The sequence below is a fragment of the Mesocricetus auratus genome, unplaced genomic scaffold (assembly GCF_017639785.1).
Source record: "Mesocricetus auratus isolate SY011 unplaced genomic scaffold, BCM_Maur_2.0 Super-Scaffold_100010, whole genome shotgun sequence".
NCBI classification, from domain to species: Eukaryota; Metazoa; Chordata; class Mammalia; order Rodentia; family Cricetidae; genus Mesocricetus; species Mesocricetus auratus.
In genome coordinates this window covers 54120207-54142540 of record NW_024429194.1, presented here as the reverse complement: position 1 = coordinate 54142540, position 22334 = coordinate 54120207, and the positions used below count along the sequence as shown (strand labels likewise).

The 22334-nt window shown below is 38.6% G+C and overlaps 1 long non-coding RNA gene across 1 annotated transcript; it reads right to left on the bottom strand.

The window, feature by feature from the left end:
- Window positions 1-916: 916 nt before the first annotated feature.
- On the bottom strand, window positions 917-19684 carry LOC121142639. Its single transcript, XR_005879668.1, has 4 exons — window positions 19379-19684; window positions 16590-16694; window positions 1842-1946; window positions 917-1046 (listed from the first exon to the last, which is right to left on the bottom strand). It is a non-coding gene; the product is annotated as an uncharacterized LOC121142639 (long non-coding RNA).
- Window positions 19685-22334: the final 2650 nt, after the last annotated feature.

Here is a 22334-nt window from a genome sequence, read left to right as displayed (position 1 = left end):
GTGCATCATAATACATGGGCACTGGAGAGCATGCATGCGCACTCGCACATACACGCACAAAATAAAAGAAATTCTAACAATTATAAAAGATATACAACTGTGCTTCTTTTATTCTTTTCCTGGGTTTTAAATATTGCCCCACTCCAAAAATGATAGATAGATAGATAGATAGATAGATAGATAGATAGATGGATGGATGGATGGATGGATGGATGGATGGATGGATGGATAGATAGATAGATAGATAGATGGATAGAGTGATTAGTTTTCCAAATAGGAACTGGAGGTGAATGGCTTCAATTCTCTGAGACTGTGAGACTGCATGGGTACCTGGGACACATATCTATTTTATCAAGATGCTCTTTTGAAACAAGAAATAGATCCTGCTTTTAGAAAGCTGATGCCATAGAAACACAAGGCGAGGAAATTATCTCCATGCTGAAGATTGAAACTTTCTTTAAAAAACTGTTTACCATGCTTGTAGAGGTGGCCACAGCGCTGCTTAGAAGGCAGCTTGTCTTTCTGGCAGGTGAAAAAGACCATGGAAAAGTGATTTGAAGTGACAACTTCAAAATTGACTCCATCTGGCAAGTAACACAAAGTTATGCTGACTTGATTCCTGGAATTTTTCCCATATGAGAAACAGTAAAATCCATATGAATCAAGAGTGAAGTTGACAAAGATGTCATTTTATAATGTGGTTGAGAACAAATAAAGGGTGGAAGGACCTTGAATGTCATAGGAGCTAGGGTTCTTTGTAAGCAATAACTGACTGCATAACTAAGCAGAAAGGAAATGGACAGCAAGACTATGGAGAGGACAAAATAGGGAGGAGCCAGGAAGGAAGGACAGAATACCTCCAGCAGTACAGACAAAAAGGAATGGCCAATTTATCTGGGCATCACCACTGTATGAGCCAACTCTAACTGTTTTCCCCCTCTAGATTAAATCCAAAAGTGACTCTTATGAGCCTTTCTCTGCTACCTACCTTGAAGAGTGAAGAACGCTTCATTGAAGCCTGCTCACCATGGCAGAGGTAAAATTTCCTAGAAAATATGGGCAACATTAAGAGAGGAAAGTTTTGAAAGGGATGGTCTGTTTCACAAAGTTAATTAAATGAACAAACAAATAACCACCCTCTACAAGTAAGCCAATAGGACAGGCAGATGTATGCCACATATATTTTTACGAAGAAAATGTGTTAACTTCATATTTTACCTAATTATTACTTTATGTGGAAAACCTAGTTAACTTTTAAAAGCACAACAAATGACAAATGAACTAAGAAAAATTGATGCAAATACATCATAAAATATTAGTCACAGAAAAGAATGAAACTGTGCTCTATGCCAATACAGATGGGGGTGGAAATCACTGTTACGTGAAATCAGTCAGATGTGGAAAGACAGGCACCTCATGATCTCACTTACATGTGAAACCAGAAAGGTGGTCACACAGAAGGAGCAAGGAGACTGGGGTCTGTGAGAAGCTGGGAAGTGGGGGAGGGAGAGATGGTAGAAGGCTGATCAATAACAATTGAGTTACAATTAGATAGCAATTAGAATTATGCTATTTCCTAGCATAATTATGCAAAATGATGATTTACTATATATTTTGTTAAGTTGGAACAAGTCTGAACGCTGTGTTAGTCAACTGTGATGGTATACTGTAATGAAATATGTGAGGGACATCAACTGGAGGGAGGGAAGAGGGCTGGGGATGCCGCCCAGCGTAGTGCATTGCCTAATGTGTGCAGTACATAGCTGACTGGGCTGTCAGTCCACGGGGTTGAGAAAGAGGAGAAAGAGACAGAGGATAAGATGTACTTTCCAAGGACATACCTTTTCCCAGCTGAAGTCTCCACCATCTCCTCATGGTCATTAAGCGGATGAGTCCCCGAATGAAGTTGGAACTCTCATGACCCAGTCATCTCGGAACACTGCTGCCTTGAGGACAAATTTTCACATCAAGAACATTCAGGGGTTACTTCAGATCCAAGCCAATAGCTAACATGTTATCTTTAAATATGAATATTGGAGGAAAGAGCTATTTTTAATCTGATCTGAACATGGCACAACAGATCCATATTTACAAATGTAACATAGCTCCACACAAATGATCGCAATGTTTTGTCTTTTGCATATCAGCTTAAAAATGTGATTTAAAATATTACTTGCTAAACCTGCAGTTAAGCTTTTACCTTTTGAGATGTTCAAAATACAGCTGTCTGCTAAACTTTACAATTACAAATTATTATGAACATATTAAAAAGTGTCTAGATACACTTGAGGAGGTTTATTGTCTAAAAGCTAAAGGAGTAGACAAATATACACGGACCCTAAGAATGATACTTCGGGGGCTATCATGATGGCTCATCCCATAAAGACTCTTGTCACTAATCTGAGTTCTGGTTCCCACATGACAGAAGGAGAGAACTGACCCCCTTGGGTTGTCTTCTGAGCTCTTAATGTGTGTTATGGCACAGGCACTCACATGCTCATAAAAATAAGTAGATAATGGGATCTAAAGAGATGGCTTGGTGATTAAGAGCATTTCCTGTCTTCTAAAAGAAGTTAACACCCACATAGCAGCTCTCAGCAGTCTATTCCTCAAGTTTCAAGGTACCCAATGCCTCTTCTGACCTACACAGACACCAGGCTTGCCTGTGGTACACATAAACATGGACAAGAAAAACACTGATACACACAAAATAAATAAGATTTTTTTAAGTGTGTTCTCAATCCTCCTAGGAAAGATTGTTTCACAGCAGACTTTCTGGTATTTTGGCTTGGCTTGGCTTGTGTGTGTGTGTGTGTGTGTGTGTGTGTGTGTGTGTGTGTGTGTACAAATACATATATGTGTTTGTAACACTAATAAAAGAAGCTGTCAACTTGAGAGTGTGAGCATGAAAGGGTTCTAGGGAGGTTAACCAGGAGGGTCTAGAGGGAGAAGAGAAAGTGATTTATTAAAAAATAAATCCTGGTGAAAAAAAGAGTTTATAGTTAACTACTGAAACATTTGATATTTACGAGCATTAAACTGTAGGCTATACTGATTTTAAATTTTTTAAAATAAACTAAACAACTCAATTCAGTAGATATTTACCACTGCCTCTCTTCCAAATTCTGGCACTACAAAACTGAATGAGGCATAAATGCTACCTTCGACTCCTTCAGAATCCAGAAGACTGGTAATAAATAACAGTAATGTCATGTAGGGAAGCAATCATAGAATTGTGTGCAAAATGCAGAAATGGTAGACAGAAAGAAGACTTGGAGGAGTTGGCTTTTATCTTGACTTTGAAGAATTAGAAGTGAGGAGAAAAATTTGCTAACAAGTCTTGAAATATTAAGAAATAGGAAAGACATGAGGAAATCCCTAAACTTATTGCCAGATCATAACTTAGATAGGGCTACAGAACTAGTAGCTATAATCAGAGTCATGTTACAAAAGCTTTGCAGAATGTAAAATGATGCATGGTGGCACAATCCTCAACCAGGAAGCTGAAATAGGACAATGACTATGAAGTTTAAAACCAAATTATGTTGCATAATAAGATGCCATTATGTTATTTTAAAAACAGCAAACAGCAACAAGGAAAAACATAATAGAAAAAAATTAACTCAATCTTGTAAATCAGCATCATTTTTCTACATGTTTGTCCCAAGAACCAAGAGTTCCCAGTCAAAGGGCTTGATAAATGGTGTCTAATAAAACATGTGCAGTGACTTTTAACAGTGTGGAACCAGCTACCATTCATGGCATTCTTAGCAATGGGAAACCAGAATTCATTTTCTGAGACCAGTCCTCAGTTCCAAAAGTAAATGTTCCATCAAAGTATGAAGAAATGGTTTCATCTCCAGAAGAGAGCCCTAAGAAACCACAGCATTGTGTGACACATGGTATACCTGGGTAAGAAACTTTTAACTGATGACCTTGGTCAACTAATGCATGACATCGACCTAGTAATCATTAGTGATCCAAAGCTGGGCCTGAATAATGACACCAGACTGAAGTAAATACAATTTGTCCTGTCCTTCTCTCCCTAGAACTGGAGAATAAGTGCAATTTTGACAAGAAACCAAAGGTAATGATCCTAGAACCACAAAAAGAACCAACCATCATCAAGATAGATGTAAATAATAAGATGGGGATAATCGTAGTCCTTGATGTCATCACTGAATTTCTGGATCACCCAATGCTGAAGAATAAGACCTGATTCGTTGTGTCAAGGGGCTCAGCATCTCTCAGGGAAGCAAGCACATGGGCAGAAATTCCCATGAGCAGTACAAAGCACCACAGGAGAGAAGAATGTAGACATGAAGAAACAAATAAAAGGGTGTGCTCAGTTAAGGCCAGAGAGAAACCTAGATTCTTTTCCTTAGTCTTCAGGACAGAAAGGGATTCATGGCTACTCTACAAGCGCATTTTATTTTACCACATTGACATTTTCTAAGTGTTTCATGTTACAGCCTTACAAAGTCTCATAATTATAAAGAGTAAAACTATTTTTAAATCAAAGTGCTGACAAGCATCTCGCAAATTCCATATGAATTAAACACAAGTGGCTTTTGTCGTACTATTGTTCTTTTGCTGAGGATTAAACCGAGGCCTTATACCTGCTACACATCACCCTGTTACTGGCCTATTCCCCTACTCCTACTATTTACCTTGTTTCAGAAAAGTTGTGATGGGCAGTATGGATGGCCATAATTGGTTCCTTTGAAAACATAGCCAAAATGGTAAGTTCTCATAAGGACAGTCAGTCTTGTAATTACAGCTCAGAAAACTGTATCTTTAATATCCTGGGATCTTCCCATCAGTTAAATCTTCAGTTATGTTGTAAATGCCATTTGGTTTGGGTTTCGCTTTACTTAAAAGAGACATATAAATGTGTAATTGATGAGATCATTTATTGCCTGGAAACACTATGGCCAGCCAGCTTACTTCTCTACCTAATAATTTGTTACATGAATTCTTATAAGACATCCTGACAAGTTTCTTACTGCATAATAAAGCAATGTGCTCAATAGTCCTCAAGCCTTCTCAAGCCCAGGGACTTAGAAAGAGATAGCTTGAAAAAGGAAACCAAACCAAAGCAGTTGAATTTCCATTTGTAAAAAAAAGTGTTAAATATTCTTCCAACTAAATTGAACTTTCTTTTAACCTGCGTTGATGGAGACAGAACCATTCTACCCTATTTCATCTTGGCACAGAGGAGATAAATGTGAAAGTGTTGTGTGCATTCATTATTTAAAACGAAACCTCTTTTCTGCTGAGCAAAGGCTTTAGGCAGGGAGCTCTTCGTCTATTAGCAATATTTTGACTATCTTCACTCCAGAATCTTCATTCTGACAGTTGGGCAGCTGTGCAATTTTACAGCTTCCTGAGCTAAACTCCAGAAGCTGAGCGTCCACACCAGCTGTCTTTCAATTTCACATCGACTCTCTTGGTGTTTTGTCAGTTGAAAGCTTCTGCAAAGTTTCTGGGGCCTGAATTCATTAGATAAGGGAAATGGGTCATCTAAATCTTAGTGAGCCTCAACTTCTGTAGACACTCGCAATTGCAAATTCCCTTCAAGACTGAACTAGAAAATAAATGCTACCAATTTGGGGCAGTGTTGGTGTTTGATGATACCCTCCTAGCAGTAGCTGCTGTGTGTGTGTGTCCCAGTAAAAAGTTCTGTTTTAAAATTCTCTTTCCTTCACATTTTCTGTATAAAATTGGATGCCAACAGTTTCAACTATCAGGCAAGGTGACTTCAATTTCCCCCAGGAGGCAGATGAGAGGCAACAGGCTCGCCACTATAGCACCTTGTAAAAAAATGACTATTAGAAGGAGAAAAATCTATCTTATTTTTAAATAGTTCTCTGGCATCCTAAATCAGATAAGAGACAGATTGGCAGGATCATTAGGGAAGCTGGGAAACAAAATTTAGACCAACAAAAGGAAGCAGCGATTCCTCTGAGGAGACTGCCTCATGGTCACAAGCTGTCACCCGTCATCTGTGTTTTGGAACCCTGTGCTTCTCAGCTCTGCAGAGACCCAGCCCTGCCCACAGATAGTTACTAGACAGAAATATTTAGTGTATGCCTGCACACTAAACTGGAAATGGAAAAAAAACACGAATGGCATAAGGACTAAGAAGGACACAAACAAGCGTTACGTCTTAGAAAGATGAAAATTTGAATCAGCTTTGCCAAGACAATGAGGGAGAAAGCTATCAAGAGTAGATAGCAGAGAGAAATAGAATTGCCTTCGGCTGAACTTCAGATTGTGTGGACAAACTTATATTTGCTTATTGCCAACTGCTTTGCTACTAAGTTCTCAAGTTAGTGACACAAAGCACACCTATCAGAGTCAACATGAGGGGCCATTCCACAGTCAGCTCTGTCCTTTACTGTAAGACCTGGGGCATGCTGTTTGTATTTACTGAGTTGTAGGAAAACAGTGGATAATATTCAATTCACCATCTACTACTAGAGTTGAGTGAGGGAAAATGTACGTCAAGTGCCAGGAATACAGTACATGGACAATGACTTAGAACTGGTAATTTGCAATGAGTGACATGGCATAAACTCTGTACACGCATTGTGTACTTTGAATCGATAGCTCAGGACAAATACTAAATTTATCTTGGAAAATGTTCAGGAGTGTGTTTGTTGAAGTTCAATTTCTATACATCACTCTGATGTTTGGGGCAGGAAGCATCTTATCAGCAACTAGATCTTCACAAGAGAACTGCAAGTTATATGACAGTGTTGTCCCATGGTGCTTTTTACAATGATAGAAATCATATTCTATTCCTCATACATGTGACTACTGAGCATATGAAATGCCACTACTGCAACTGATTGAATTCCTAGCTTTCTTTTATTTAATCTTTCAAATTTCCATGGCCATATGTGACTAATGCTACCAAATTTGATAGCATACCTCTATACTGATCAACACTCTCATGATGATGACCTAGGAAACCTAAGAGAAAAATAGTACAAAGTGAGTAAAAGCTTAGTATAGGGTCTGGAGAGATGGCTCAGTGATTAAGAGCACATGCTGCAAGTGAAAGACTTGTATCAGTTTGAAGAAAGAAACTGAGGATGATATCAGAAGATAGAAAGATCTCTCATGCTTATGGAGGGTTGACACAGTAAAAATGGCCATTTTACCAAAATGCAATTCTTCATTTCAATGCAATTCTTCACAGATCTTGAAAGAGCAATTCTCAGTGACATATGGAGAATTAAAAAAAAAACTAAGATACCTAAAACACTCCTGAGCAATAAAAGAACTGTTAGAGATCAAACCAATCCCAATTTCAAGTTGTACTACAGGGCTATAGCAATAAAACAACATAGTATTGGCATAACAAAAGCACAGTATTGGCAAAAAAGACACATTGATCAATAGAATAAAATTGAAAACATCAGACATAAATCCACACACCTATGGGCACATGATATACATATATATATATGAAAAAGCCAGAAATGCACACTAAAAAAGACAGCATCTTCAACAAATAGTTCTATTCTAACTGGATGTCACCAAGTGGAAAATTGCAAATAGATCCATATCTGTCATCCTGCACAAAATTTAGTTCCAATTGGAATGCAAATAGATCCATATCTGTTATCCTGAACAAAATTCAGGTCCAATTGAATCGAAGACCTCAACAAAAAAGCATACACACTGAATCTAATAGAAGAGAAAGTGGAGAAAAGCCTTGAACTCATGAGCACTGGAAACAACTTCCTAAACAGCATACTGATAGAGCAGGCACTAATATCAACAATTAAAAGATGGGACCTCATGAAACTAAAAAGTTTCTTTAAGGCAAAGGATACCATCAATTTGACAAAGCAGCAGCCTACAGAATAGGAAAAGATTTTCACCAACTCCACATCTGATAGAAGACTAATATCCAAAATACATAAAGAACTCAAGAAGCTAGATATCAAAAAAGCAAACAATACCATTTAAAAATGGGGTATAGATCTAAACAGAAAATTCTCAATAGAGGAAACTCAAATGGCTCAGAAACACTTAAAGAGGTGTTCAACATCCTCACTCATCAGGGAAATATAAATCAAAAGTACTCTGAGATTCCATCTTATACCTGTCAGAATGGCTAAGATCGAAAGATTGTGACAGCTGTCTTAGTTAGGGTTCCTATTGCTGTGAAGGGACACCATGACCACATCAACTCTTATAAAGAGAACATTTCATTCAGGTGGCTCACTTACATTTCAGAGACTTAGTCCAGTATTGACAAGGCAGGAAGCAAAGCAGCATGCAAGCAAACAGTGGTGCCAGAGAAGAAGCTGAGAGCTCTTACATCTTGACTTACAGGCAACAGGAAGTAGTCTGTCTCACTGGGTGTGGCTTAAGCATATAGGAGACCTCAAAGCCTGCCTCCAAGTGACACACTTCCTCCAATAAGACCACATCCATTCCAACAAAGTCATACCTCCTAACAGTGCCACTCCCTTTGGGAACCATTTTCTTTCAAACCACCACAACTCATACTGGCAAGGGTATGGAATAAGGGAATACTCATCTATTGCTGGTGGGAGTGAAAAAATGTACAGCCACTGTGGAAATCAGCATGGCAGTTCCTCAGAAAAATGGGAATCTATCTCAAGATCCAGCTATACCACTCTTGGGCATATACCAAAAGGATGCCTCATCCTACCACAAGGACACTTGCTCAACCATGTTCATTACTGCTCCATTCACAGCTGCCAGACACTGGAAACAACCTAAATGTCTCTCAAAGGAAGAATGGCTAAAGAAACTATGGTACATTTTACACAATGGAATATTTTCAGCTTTTAAAAAATAATGACATAATGAATTTTGCAGGTGAATGAATAGACTAGAAAAAATATCCTGAGTCAGGTAACCCAGACCCAAAAAGATAAACATAGTATGTATTTACTTATATGTGAATAATATCCAAGTAAGTGATATCCAAACTACAATCCATAGACCTAGAGAAGTTAGAAGGGACTATGAGGAAACAATGGATTTCCCTGGAAGGCAAAACCAGATCTTATGGCTGGAGTGGGGACACTGGGGGACTGGAACAGGAGGATCAGGTTGGGTGGAAGACAGAAGATGTGGTTGAGAGAAGGAATCCAGGGAAACATAGCTGGAATTGATAGGCATTTGAGGAGCAGTATGGAAACCTAGTAGAAACATTCCTAATGAAGTCTCCAAATAATAAAGGAGACAGAGCCCCAACTAGCCATCAATTATGACCAAATGAAGCTTCTATTACCAAGGATGAGTTACATCCAATTGAATTGTTGGCCAAAGAGATCCCTTAGAAATTCCCAAATAACCCAGGCTGTTTACAAGACAATGGGTTGCTCTCCACAAACTGATAGCAGAACCCATTACTGAAGACAAGCCTACACAAGTCATTGAACACAGAGCCTACATAGAACTTTCACCCCTACATTCTAGTATCTGTGTTAAGGAAAAATACTCTTCAGGCTACCAAAAGAGAAACATAAATACCAACCCAGTCACAGAACTTTTAATCTACAATGCTCTACGCCTGCAAAATATGCTAGGAAAATGGTGTCACAAAGTTTGTGGGAGTAAACAACCAATGTCTGATTTGACTTAAGGCCCACTTCAAGAACTGGAACCCATAACTGACACTGCATGCGTGACCAAGAACCAGGTACTACATAGCCAAGAGACCTGGGGTCAAACCAAATACCACTGGTCTTTAACAAAAAAAAATGTGGGGGCTGGAGAATAGTTGGCATCACTGTTTGCTAGTGCAAAGGACCTGGGTTCAATTCCTAGCACCCACATGGCAGCCCACAATAGCCTGTAACTTCACTTCCAGGGGACATGATGCCTTCTTCTGGTCTCCATGGGCACCAGGCATGTACATGTTGCATATAAATACATGTATGGAAAACACCCCTTCTCATAAAATAAAAATAAATAAATATGTTTAAATATAGTGATGAAATGACTCCTAAAAGCATTCTGCTATACTCATAGATCTGTGCCTTGCTCGACATCATCAGAAAAGCTTCTGTAGTAGATAGGGACAAATACAGAGTTCCACAATCACACATTAGGCAGAGAGAGGGGGGGCGGGGAGGGAGGGAGGGAAGGGAAGGAGGGAGGGAAAGAGAGAGGGAAGGACGCACGGACAGAGACCTTGGAACACACAGCTCCAATGGGATTCCCCCATCAAATCCCTCCTCTCAGAGCTCAAGAAATCCCATAGAAAAAGAAGCAGAAAGAGTGTAACAGACAGAGGGAATGGAGGACACCGGGAAAACAGGGCCCTCTGAATCAACTAAGCAAAGTTTATAAACTCACAGTGATTGAAGTAGCAAGTGCAGTGCCTATGTGGATCTGCACCAAGTCTCGTGTGTGTGTGTGTGTGTGTGTGTGTGTGTGTGTGTGTGTGTGTGTGTGTGTGTGTTTAATAGCTTTCAGTTTACTATTTTATGGGATTTCTGAATATGTGAATGAGTGGTTCTCTAATTCTTGTGCCTTCTGTTCAGGCCCTTTTCTTTCTGTTTGTCTTGTCCTACTTCCATGTGATAAGTTTTGTTTTATCTTACATTTTATTTTGTTATATTTTGTTGTTATCTCTTAGAAGCCTGTTCTTTTCTAATGACATATAGAAAGGGAATGGATCAGGATGGGAAGGGAGATGGGGAGGAACTGGGAAGCCTAGAGGGAGGGGAAACTGTTATCATAATATAATGTAAGAGAAAAGAATCTATTTTCAATAAAAGAGGGGGGAAAGAACACGTGGTGCTCTTCCAGAGGTCCTGAGTAAAATTCCCAGCACCCACATGGTGGCTCCAATCATCTGTAGCTCCAGGTCTGAATGATCAGACTCCCTCTCCTGACCTCCTCAGGCACCAGTCATGAAAGTGAATCAAGACATATATGTAGGCAAAATGCCTCATATACATAAAATTGTTTTAATTTAGACTCAGTATAGGTATCAAAAAAGTCTGTTTCCTTAATGCAATACCTGGGTCTTTGGAACAATCTGATTTACTAAGATATGAGGAATCAATAGCTTTCCTGCTGAAATCAGCAAGGAATAAGTAAGATCGTAAAAGAAAGTTGCAGGATATTTCATCACATTGTAAACTCCAAGATTAAATTATTTACTGGGGAAAAAAAATGTTTCTAGTTGTGGTGTGGCTCAGCCCTGGAACATACCTTTAATCTAAGAGCTTTCTGCTTATTATCAACAGGATTAAATCAAATCAACCATAGATCAAAAGGCAGAGCAAGCAACCAGCTGACAGGATAAAACCATAGAGAGTAAAAGGGAGTCAGGAGGACGGATTGAGAGACACACAGAAAGCAAAGGGGACAGTCAGTTTGAGAGTGTAGGAGACAGCTTTGGCGGGAGACACCGGCAAGGAAGGAAAGTCAGTAGGGTACTTTCTCTGCCTCTCTGAAGGAGCAGATTTTCACGCCAGCATCTGGCTCCCCAGTCTTTATTGGCAAAACAGAATGATTGAGATTAGTCAAAAGCAGCATTTGGTGATCCAATACATGGCAGGACCACATGGACAGAAAAATCAAACCAGCTTCGGACAAACTGAGAAGCCATCAGATTTGGTAAGACACTTGGGAAGTTCTCAGGGAGAGAGTTAAGTAATATTAAAAGGAAAACTCTTTCCCACTTTACGGATGGGAAATATCATAATGCAAAGCATTAGGACTCTATATAATGCTACCTTAGATAGTTTGAAAATAGAAGTATAAAATGAAAGATAAATGACTTAACTATGATTGACATAATATCAGTTATAATTACTATCAGGCTTGTTGTTTGTATTTTATCCTTAATAGCCATAGTAGGGTTTTTGTTTTTTTGTTTTTTTTTTTGTTTGTTTGTTTTTTTTGCCAAACAGGTGAAGTGGATAGATAAGACAAAATCCTTAGGAAGACTCATAAATGAAGATCAGAAAAATACTCAGACAGAGGAATTTAGACAAGAACCTACCAAGCCACTGTAAGATGAAACTGAAGCGGGGTGCCCTATTGTTAGAAAATCAACTTTAGTTTGTCCACTTACTATATAAGAACTACCGGAAGATGATAGGCAGGTAGGCCCAAGATTATCAAAAAGTTAAATGGAATTCTATAGAAATTTTAGATTTAAGGAGACTTAAGGAAGTGTCATTTTACATTCACCAAATGTAAAGCAGATACTAAATTCATAGACAACTCAAAACAAAATTATCCCCCAAAATTGGAAATATTTGGCAACAGCAACATTGGAAGCTTGTCCTTAGCTTGGTGAACATGGTGGCAAGAGAAGCTAGGGCCGTAGAACAACAAAATAGGGCTAGAAGGATTGATATTTCCCAAGACCAGTCTCTAGATGAAAATCAATATGCTCAGTTACAAAGGCAACCTGAATTTGATGACCACATATAGCAGTTTCAATGCTTGGTAGAAGGCTGAAGAATCAGGAAAGAAGTCTGAGCCATTTACTAAAATTATACAAGGCCAAAAAGAAGCCTTCACTGATTTTTTTAAAGATTGATTTCAGCTGCATAAAGAATAGTATCAGATAAAGGAAGTCAGAAAAAATATTAATCAAATCTTTGGCTTTTATGAATACTAATTCATAATGCAAACAGGTGATTAGGCCTTTAAAGGCAAGATCAGCACCAATAGATGGATGGATTAGAAATATGACTGTTACTGGATCTCACCCTTATGATACTACTTGGATAGGAGTAATTTCTAAAAGTTTTAAGAAAAACCAATGTCAGATTTTAACTTAGGTTACCAAGGTCATTTGAAAAAGGTGTTGTAGGCAAGGCATTCTAGGAAAGAAATACTTTTTGTAGAAATAATCCAAATAGAAGGCCCTAGCCTTCTGGAATATGCAGAAGGTGTGGCAAAAACTGGCACTGGATTATTGAATACAGATCAAGAGGGGACAGGCAAAGGATCTCTTGGCTGTTGGGAAAAACACTAAGGGCCTCCCATAGCATTCCCTGCCAGAATCAGATATTCATACACAGAGGAATTAAAAGATTTAATGCCTGTGGAACCGACCTAGGCACCCTGAATATGGGTGACAGTGTGTACCTTGATCTGTTTGTGAAGCCTCCAGCAGTGGGACCAGGACCTGTCCCTGATGCATGTGCTGGCTCTTTGGAACCTGTTCTCCATACAGCAATGCCTTGCCCAGACTTGATGCAAGTAGGAGGAGCTTGGTCCTCCCTCAACTTGACATGTCATACTTTGTTGACTCCCATGGGAGACCTTACCGCTTTTGAATGGAGACAGAGGAGTGGATGGAGAGGGCTAGAAGAGAGGTGGAGGAAGGAAATGGGAGGAAACCAAGGAGGGGAAACTGTTCTTGGTATGTAAAAACAACACTGCTCTGGATGTAACCACGGACAGAACAGCTTCAGTAGACAAACAAAATAAAAAATCAGAAGAAAACAGAAAACAAGTATTTTGGCAGAATGATAAAAATGATCAGAGACCAAAGCTAAAATCACAAATAAAGGGCATTGAAATTGAAGGTTTACTGGACACAGGAACATATGCAACATTAAGGTCTCCAAAATCTTGGCATCCAGATTGGCCTATTCAGGAGGTAAATGTTCAGCTTCTGGAGATCTTAGGTAAAACAAAGTGCAAAATCAGTTGAGTATATAGGGTCAGAAGGACAAATAGGAAAGCTAAAGCCATATGTGGTCAACATAGCCATGAATTTACCGGGACATAATTGTTGCAGCAATGGAAAACACAGATTAACATTCCTCCAATCTCAAAAACAAACCATAAATAATGCTTTTGAGAGAAATATTTAAAGGTATTATGAAGAGTAGTCACAGGCTGTTCAGGTTGTACATAAAGAAGATACAACAGCTATTGCTCTTTCTAAGGAACCTACTTTTAAAATGGTTAAATGACAGACCTGTGCAGGTGGAACAATGTCCTTTGACATTAGCAAAACTACAGGTACTAGAACAACTGTTACAGGTGTTCAGTATATTGGAACTCTAAATCCTCAATATATTGGAATTCTCCTATATTTGTCATTAAAAAGAAATCTTGAGAATGGAGAATGGTAGCAGATTTAAGAGCCATAAGTAAGGTGCTTCAGCCAATGTACTCTTTATAGCCTGTAATTCCATTGCCTTCTTTATTACCTAAGGGATGGTCTACTATAGAGGTTGATTTTTAAAACTGCTTTTTTTTTTTAACTATACCTTTAGAAGAACAGGATAAGGAAAATTTGCCTATTTATCATAATGCTCAACCTGTTAAAAGGTTGTCAATGGAAAATTATTCCACAAGGACTGTTAAACAGCCCCATCTTGTATCAACATTTTGTATAACAGACTTTAGAAAGAATTTGCAAGAGTATTCCTCAATCAAAAACTTATCGTTATATGGATGATATTTTACTGACTGATTCAGAAAATGTTTGATGAGGTAAGGAGAATTTAGATTCTATCAATTATCTAGAAAATTCAACCAAAGAAAGTACAAATCAGGAGACATCAATTGCAAACTCTTAATGATTTTCAAAAATTGCAGGGAAATATTAACTCACTACAGCCCACAATTAGATTAACTACTCAAAAGTTAAGTAATTTATTTCAAAGTTTGCAAGGTGATAAGGACTAAAATAGTTCAAGAAAATTATCAACTGAACCTGAGAGATAATTAGCTCTGGTAGGAAAGAAATTATAGGATACATATGTGGATCACTTGAATCCAGACCTTGATTGTATTTTATTTTGCCTTCTACTCATTCTTCCACAGGAATTCTTATGCAGACAGAAAATAATATATTAGAATGAATATTTTAGCACATAAATAGAGTAAAAAATTAAAGAGATATATAGAAAAGGATTCTGAATTGATTCTGAAAGGAAAATTGACTTCATCAATTAGCAAGAATAGACCCAGCAGAAATGGTGGTACCTTTTATTAATGCTGAAATTGCCTCCTTATGGGCAGAAAATGAACATTAGCAAAGAGCTCTCAGTGGTTTGGGGTGAAGAAATTAACAGTAAATATTTCAAAAGCAAGAGAATTCAGTTAAAAAATGAATTGAATCTTTCCTCATAATATAGAAGAGATACCAATTTCTGAAATCCCTACATTTTATACTGATGCAAATAAATCAGGAAAAGCATGTTATGAGTCAGGAAAAATAAGTAAAGTGACTCAAAGCCCTTATGATTCATTTCAAAAATCAGAGTCTTATGTTATTCTTATATTATTAGATTTTCCTAAATCTCTTAATATGATTCTCAATATGCAGAAAGAGTTGTTTTACATGTTGAAACCCATGAATGTATTCCAGTTGATTCAGAATTAATTTTGCTATTTATTCAACTACAACAAGTAATCAGAAATTATCCATTGTATACAACACATGTCAGAATTAAAGTCTGCACAATATACCATAGATTAGATGTTCAGGATTTTAATGGACAACTGCTATAAGTTCTGAAAATACTGATTCTGTTATTATACATTTATTAGAAGTTATGAACATTATGGGGATAGCTAAATAAATTAAGACTGACAATGTTCCAGCAGATGTATCTAGTAAAATGAAACAGGTTTTTTTCATATTACAACATAAAGCATATTGCAGGTATACTGCACACTCCTACTGTAGGGGTGAGCCCACAATATTGTACACGCCCAAAGGGGCATGGACAGGGGATGGGCACAGGTGAGGATAAAAGGAAGAAAAAGAAAAAGTTCTCTTTCTCTCTCTCTCTCTCTCTCTCTCTCTCTCTCTCTCTCTCTCTCTCTCTCTCTCTCTCTCTCTCTCTCTCTCTCTCTGAAGCCTACCATGTTCCCAGATCTCCTATCCCTGCTTATCTTGTAAGTTTAATAAAATACATTAGACCTCTTTTTCAGATACTGTTATTGCCATCTTCATCCTACAGGACAAGCAGTTGTAGAAAGATCTAATCACACTTTAAAAGATATGCTTAATAAAAATAAAGAGATAATAAAGAAGCCCAGAGCCGGGCGGTAGTGGCGCACACCTTTAATCCCAGCACCCGGGAGGCAGAGGCAGGTGGATCTCTGTGAGTTCGAGGCTGGGCTGGACTGACAGCCTCCAAAACAATACAGAGAAACCCTGTCTCATAAAAACCAAAAAAATAAAAAATAATAAAGACCCCCAGAGATAGATTACACAGTGCTAAATGAGAAAGGAACAACACCTGCAAAGAGACTTTGAATAGTAGAAAAATTTGCTGAATTAAATCTTCCTGTATATTTTAAAGATGTGGTGACCTCAGAATGCAAACCAGGATATGTGCTACATTGGGGAAGAGATTTTGCTTTTGTTACCACAGGAGAAGAAAAATTGTAGATACTATCAAGTTTGATTAAATTTATATTGAACAGGAAAGACCTCCTGAATAAGGAGAGGTGATAGTTCATCAGACAGTTTGGTCACTCAATACAAACTAATTTATAAAGACTAGCAAATGCTTTTCATTTGATCAGGCATTAAAAGAATAAAAATAAAAATAATAATATTTTTGAATGATAATTTACCAAGGCACACTTACCTTACTGGAATGAAATGAAAGTTGAGTTTTCTTAAACTATGTGTCTTAATTCTGTGATTGCCATGTAACACACACCACCTTGGATATCAACTTTTGAGTTTTCTCCTTAAATAAAAAGGATATTTTTGTTGTTTGGTATGAACAACACAGTTAAGAGTTTTAAAACATCTTAAGTAAATTCAAAGAATTACTACAGTTCAAACTTGCTTTCTAAATATCTATGAGTTAGCAAGCTTTGGAGCTAAAATAAAATAATTGAGCAGAGTGGTGGCAGCCCATGCCTTTAATTCCAGCAGAAACACGTAGATCTCTATGAATTAGTCATTTTCTAAATACTAGAGATACAGTGAGTAAGGGGGTGGTAGCACATGTCTTTAATCTCACCACCCAGAGGCAAAACACAGATACAGCTCCTAATTGATATGTTTGCACAGTAGAGAAACCATCTACCATATTTATAGATTATTATTTAAAAAAAAACCCTCTGTGGGATCACTAGAAAAGCAGGTATTTTCCCATGGGGACTGGAACAAAAGGAAACTTATGCAACTGCCAGTAATCTATTCTCCATTCATGCAACCCTGACCAATATTGAACCCTAATTATGGATATCATCGATATTGGTTAATTGGCAATGGAGAACTCTTCATAAAACAAAAATGAGTCCACCAACATTTGCTTTTTGGCTTCTATTGCAAACTCTTGCCATATATGAAGAATAAATATTCTCTATTTGAGAAACAAGTCTGAAGCATATAGAGAACTTTATGCTCTGTGATTGTCAACCACCCTATGGTCATTAAGACACCCTTACAATGATTCTTTGAATCTGTTCAGCAACTGAGTCTTTTGCAGGCTTTGTCATGGAAGGAAGGGTATTACAATGGAACTGGTAGCAATCTAAACTCTTTTATGAGGAGAATGTGGTAGATAAAGTGTCTTTGCCTTCCCACACATAGGAAATAGATTAGTTGCCCATAATCTCCATCCTTCAACTGCTGATCCCTCCCCCAAAAGAGGCACATATTGAACTGTAGGGACCAACAGAATGGTCGCAACATTTGGCCAATACAAGGTTTATTAACCACTGATGAAACCAAAATTAATGATAAGTGGCAACCTGTAGACCAGAGGATGGAATGGCCAATACTGAGGAAGAAACCACAAAATCAGCACAGCAGTCTTGGCTCTAAGACAAACAAAAAGGAGAGCAGAAGGGAGATTCCTATCTTCTCCAGTTCATGGTGTGTGTGTAATGGTGCAGCTATATGATCATCAAAATGGAAAACCACTAACTGGCAAGTAAATGGCAAAGATATCTGGTGATGGAACACATGAATGCTGTGGTGATTTGAAAGAAAATGGCCCCCAAAGGGGAGTGTCACTATTAGGAGGTGTGGCCTTGTTGGGAGCAGTGTGTCACTGTGGGGGCTGGGCCTTGAGGTCTCTTTTCTCAAGCTTCAGTCAGTGTGACAGTCAGTAGACTTCCTGCTGCCTTCTAGTCAAGATGCACCCAGCACCACATCTGCTGAACACTGCCATGTCCCCTGTCATGATAATAATAGATTGAACCTCTGAAACTGTAAGCTACCACCTCAATTAAGTGTTTTCTTTGTAAGAGTTGCCATGGTCGTAGTGTCTCTTCAAGCAATTAAAAAACCCTAAGTAAGACAAATGGAAATGGCATAAACTAGCAAAACTTATCAAAGACATCAAATTTTATTTAACTCATACAGGCAAGACAGACAAACTGTCTGAAACTAATGAAATAGTGGACAAAGTGACATCATGTTTAATTAAGACTAGACCGTTAAAATTTTACAGTTAAAAAAATCAGAATAAATCAGCAAGAATAATAGATTACACATTCAAAAAGCATGAAAGCTTATCACTAACACTAACAAATAAGGGGAAATGGAGAACCAGATTAAACCAGGACAACCCTATGAGAATAACTATGATAAGGAATCCATAGCAAGGTAATGGTTCACAGCTTTAAACCCAGCACTTGGGAAACAGAGGCAGGCACATAAGAATTGCAGTGATTTAATTTAAAAGCCACTTGCAAAAGGCAGATGAAATTCATAGTGAATGTCCTCTGTGGTCTAAAATTAAATACTCTTTAACCTTTAGAATGTAAATTTATTTATCCACACATAATAAGATATATTTAGTTTCATACTTTCAAAATAAATTTTAATTGAAAGATAATAATTTTCTGTTGCCAATAATATAATAATAATAATAATAAACAAAAGAAAACCTAGCCATTTGGACAGGGATTCCAGTGGGAGCCTTGCGTACAGCTCTGGCCCGGGCCTAGTAGCTTCAAAGCTTTTCCATGGATCATGCCTTTATGTTGGGCATCAATTTGTAACACAAATAATAAAAACCCAGAGACAGATATGGATATCAAAGAAACAAAGCAGACAGTCAGTAACACTTACCTCTACCAAGGCTGAAATGGAGATTCTGTCTTCCCTGTGACTGGAAACTGCATCTCACATAACACTCTTTGTTTCTTCCTTATATACCTCTCTAGTTATTTTTTTTTAGACTGAGTCACTCTCATGTAGCCCTGGGTGGCCTAGAACTCACAGGGATCCATCTGCCTCTGTCTCCTGAGTCCTGGGATTAAAAGCGTGTGCCACCACCACCCAGCTTCTATGGCTGTGGCTAGATTTGTATTCTGATATTCAGTGGCTTTATCAGATCATAAACAATATATCACTACAAGAAAGGACCAAGAAGATTTGAACTTGTCAAGCATTTTGACCTGATATCCATACCTGTATTCCCAGTGTTCAGCTAACAGGACTCTGGATCCTGTAAAGCCATCCTGTTAGAGTTGAGAAGACAATCTTCTTTGGAGCTCCACTTGGCAGAAGAGGAGGAAGAGGAGGAGGATGAGTGGATAGAAGGAAAGGGGGATGGAGAGGAATAGGGAGAAGAAAAGAAGAAGAGGAAGGAGGAAGAGGAGAAAAAAGAAGAAAGGAAGGAGGAAGGCTAGAAACCTTCCGGCATCCTGAGCATGAAGCTTCATAGATGAAGACACACAAGAGTATCCATAGAGGACCTATGCCTCATTGTATTTCTAAACTCAAACCCCCCATGGAGATTAAAAAAAAAAAAAAAAGGCCATTCTCCTAGTAAGAATGAGCCACTGTCTTTGTCTTTATTTTCTTTTTTTTTACATTTTTTTATTTTAATTAGCTTGTTTTACATGTCAATCCCAGTTCCCTCTCCCTCCTCTCCTCCCGCACCCTCCCCCCCATCCCCCCCCCCCATCCTCCCACCCTATTGCCATTTCCTTCCACATAGAGGATATCTAGAGTCTATCATTTCATTCAGGGTAGGGTCCAGGCACTTCCCTAAGAGTCCAGGCAGAGAGAGCAACACTCTTTGTGTTATGGACACACGATGTCTGTTAGTATTCGAGGGATAAACCCTGATCCACTGCTCAGAGAAGCTGATTAGGTAAGTGGTGGTTGAAGTTGTATGTAGAACAAGTAGAGCATGTTCCAGAAAGAACGTACTATACAATGACCCTAAAAGCCCATGGATGTGGTCTGAAAACTCCTGGTCTTTGGGCCACAGGGCTATTTGAAGTGCTAAATGCTCTTTACTCCTACCCACCTCCTTGCTTGGAAATATACCTTTTCCTAATAAATGATCTCTGCTTCTCTTGTATTGTGTGTCTCTGATCAACGCCTTCTTAAGGACATAGAACCTGAAACTTCCCTAGGATGCCCTAAACATACCATTGATATTCCCTTGAAAAAAAAAGTTTGGGGTCTGATGCAACACTATTTTGTCCTTTGGCAGAAAGTTGGGGGGTCTTGCTTCCATGAGAGCCTCTAACTTTCACCCTTCACCTTCTATTGGTCACGAATCTTCCTCAGCCTTCCACGGTCTTGTGCTGTGCTTTGATCCATCTAGTAGTAGCCACTCCACTTAAAGCACAGTTCTGCCTCCATCTGCTAAATGCTTGCCTTATCCCACCACTCACTGTGCTTCCAATCATCAGTATCCCATCAGGGCTCCCCACTAGTGTTCCGTCTACCTACAACGATGGTAAACCAACACTTAGTCCCAGCTCTTAATCTGCTTCCTGGGGTCCCTTTATTTCTGTTGTTAAGTAGAACAGCATGAATGAGAATTCCAGGAAAGAATCTGATGGCAAAGGCTGATTGACTGATTGAAACTTCAGTGACTTGGAGACTTTGAACTGTTGTAAGCAAAAGAATTTGAGGGCCCAGCCCCTTTAATGACCATTTATTGACCTCCCCTGTAAGCGACCTAACACGTTTATGACCATTATGTAAATGCTTTGGAATGTACAAACAATCCTCAAGCTTTTACCAACCAAAAGACTAAGAATGTGATCTGGATAAGATAGTATCTGATGCCTATAACCTGCTTACCTCAAATACCCACCAATGCATTTGAAAATTATGGTAATTTCTGACTTTCTTTGTTCTATTAACTTCATGGAATGCTATCTCATATGAACATGGAATTTGGGAGAACCTGAGTCTGCGATTCTGGACTGTGGGTGGTCACATTTGGCTCCAGAACAAACCATCTCTTTTGTTCCTTTGAGGTGAAAGCTATTTTCTTTAGTCAACAATAGGTTTCCCCAGCTTCCATCTCTGAAAATAGTTTCTTTGGCTCTGATGTCTGCTACAGAAGGTTAACTGATAATATTTCTTAAGAACTGTAGGTCCAGAAGAAGTTTAAACAGAGCTAAACTGCAACAGAATGTTAAAATAAATCTCTGTGATGAAGCATTACATGAAACACAGAGGTTTAATGAACTCCTGTAGATGTTAGCAAGAAAAAGACAGGACCACAACCTGAGACAAGCTTCTCTACCATGTATAGGCTTAGATCCTTAGAAAATGTCCTCTACCCCTAAAAAAAAACAACAACAACAACAACAAAATAGTTCTTTTTGCATTTACCTTACACAGGGCAAATGAGTGGTCGCTCATAGGAAGTAAGTAGATTTCGCTTCTGAATTGGTTGAGGCTGACAATAAGGACAAAAAAGGACAGCCAGACTGGTCACCTCAGAGGAACTGGGGTTGAAATTTTAACATATGCTGAACAATGCTAAACAATCCTATGTTCTTTTTTAAAGTATTATCATTATCATTATTTTATGTTATATGTATGTTGCTTGTTCATACGTCTGTATACCATGTACATGTCTGCTGCATGTGTAAACCAAAAGAAGGTATCAGATCCTCTGGACCTGGAGATATAGATGATTGTGAACTGCCACATGGGTGATGGGAACTGAACCCAGGTCCTCTGGAAGAGCAGTCAGTGCTCTTAACCACTGAGAAATCTCTTCTGTCCATTTAAGATTGTAACTGTCTTGCCCCTTTATCCCCTAGCCCTCTATAATTAAATGTATGACGTCTCAGAAGTTTCATCTTACCATGGGGCCTCAGACAGTATCTGAGACCTCTGAGGCTGAGCACGACCTCGGCAGTCAGAGCGGTTAGGGTGGGGCCCTAGCATTTGAATCTGCATAATCGGCTAGGAGAATGAAACCCCGGGGCTAAAATGCTCACTTCAGCCGCAGGCAGTTCCTAGACAGCCAGTGGCTCAGCTGTGAGTTATCTGTGGTCCTCTGCAACAGCAGAAATGAGTCCCTGTGAGAAACACGGAAAAAGTGAAGTGAGCCTCTGACTGAAAAGCACTATGTGCACCACCCGGCAGCTTCTACTGCAAAGGT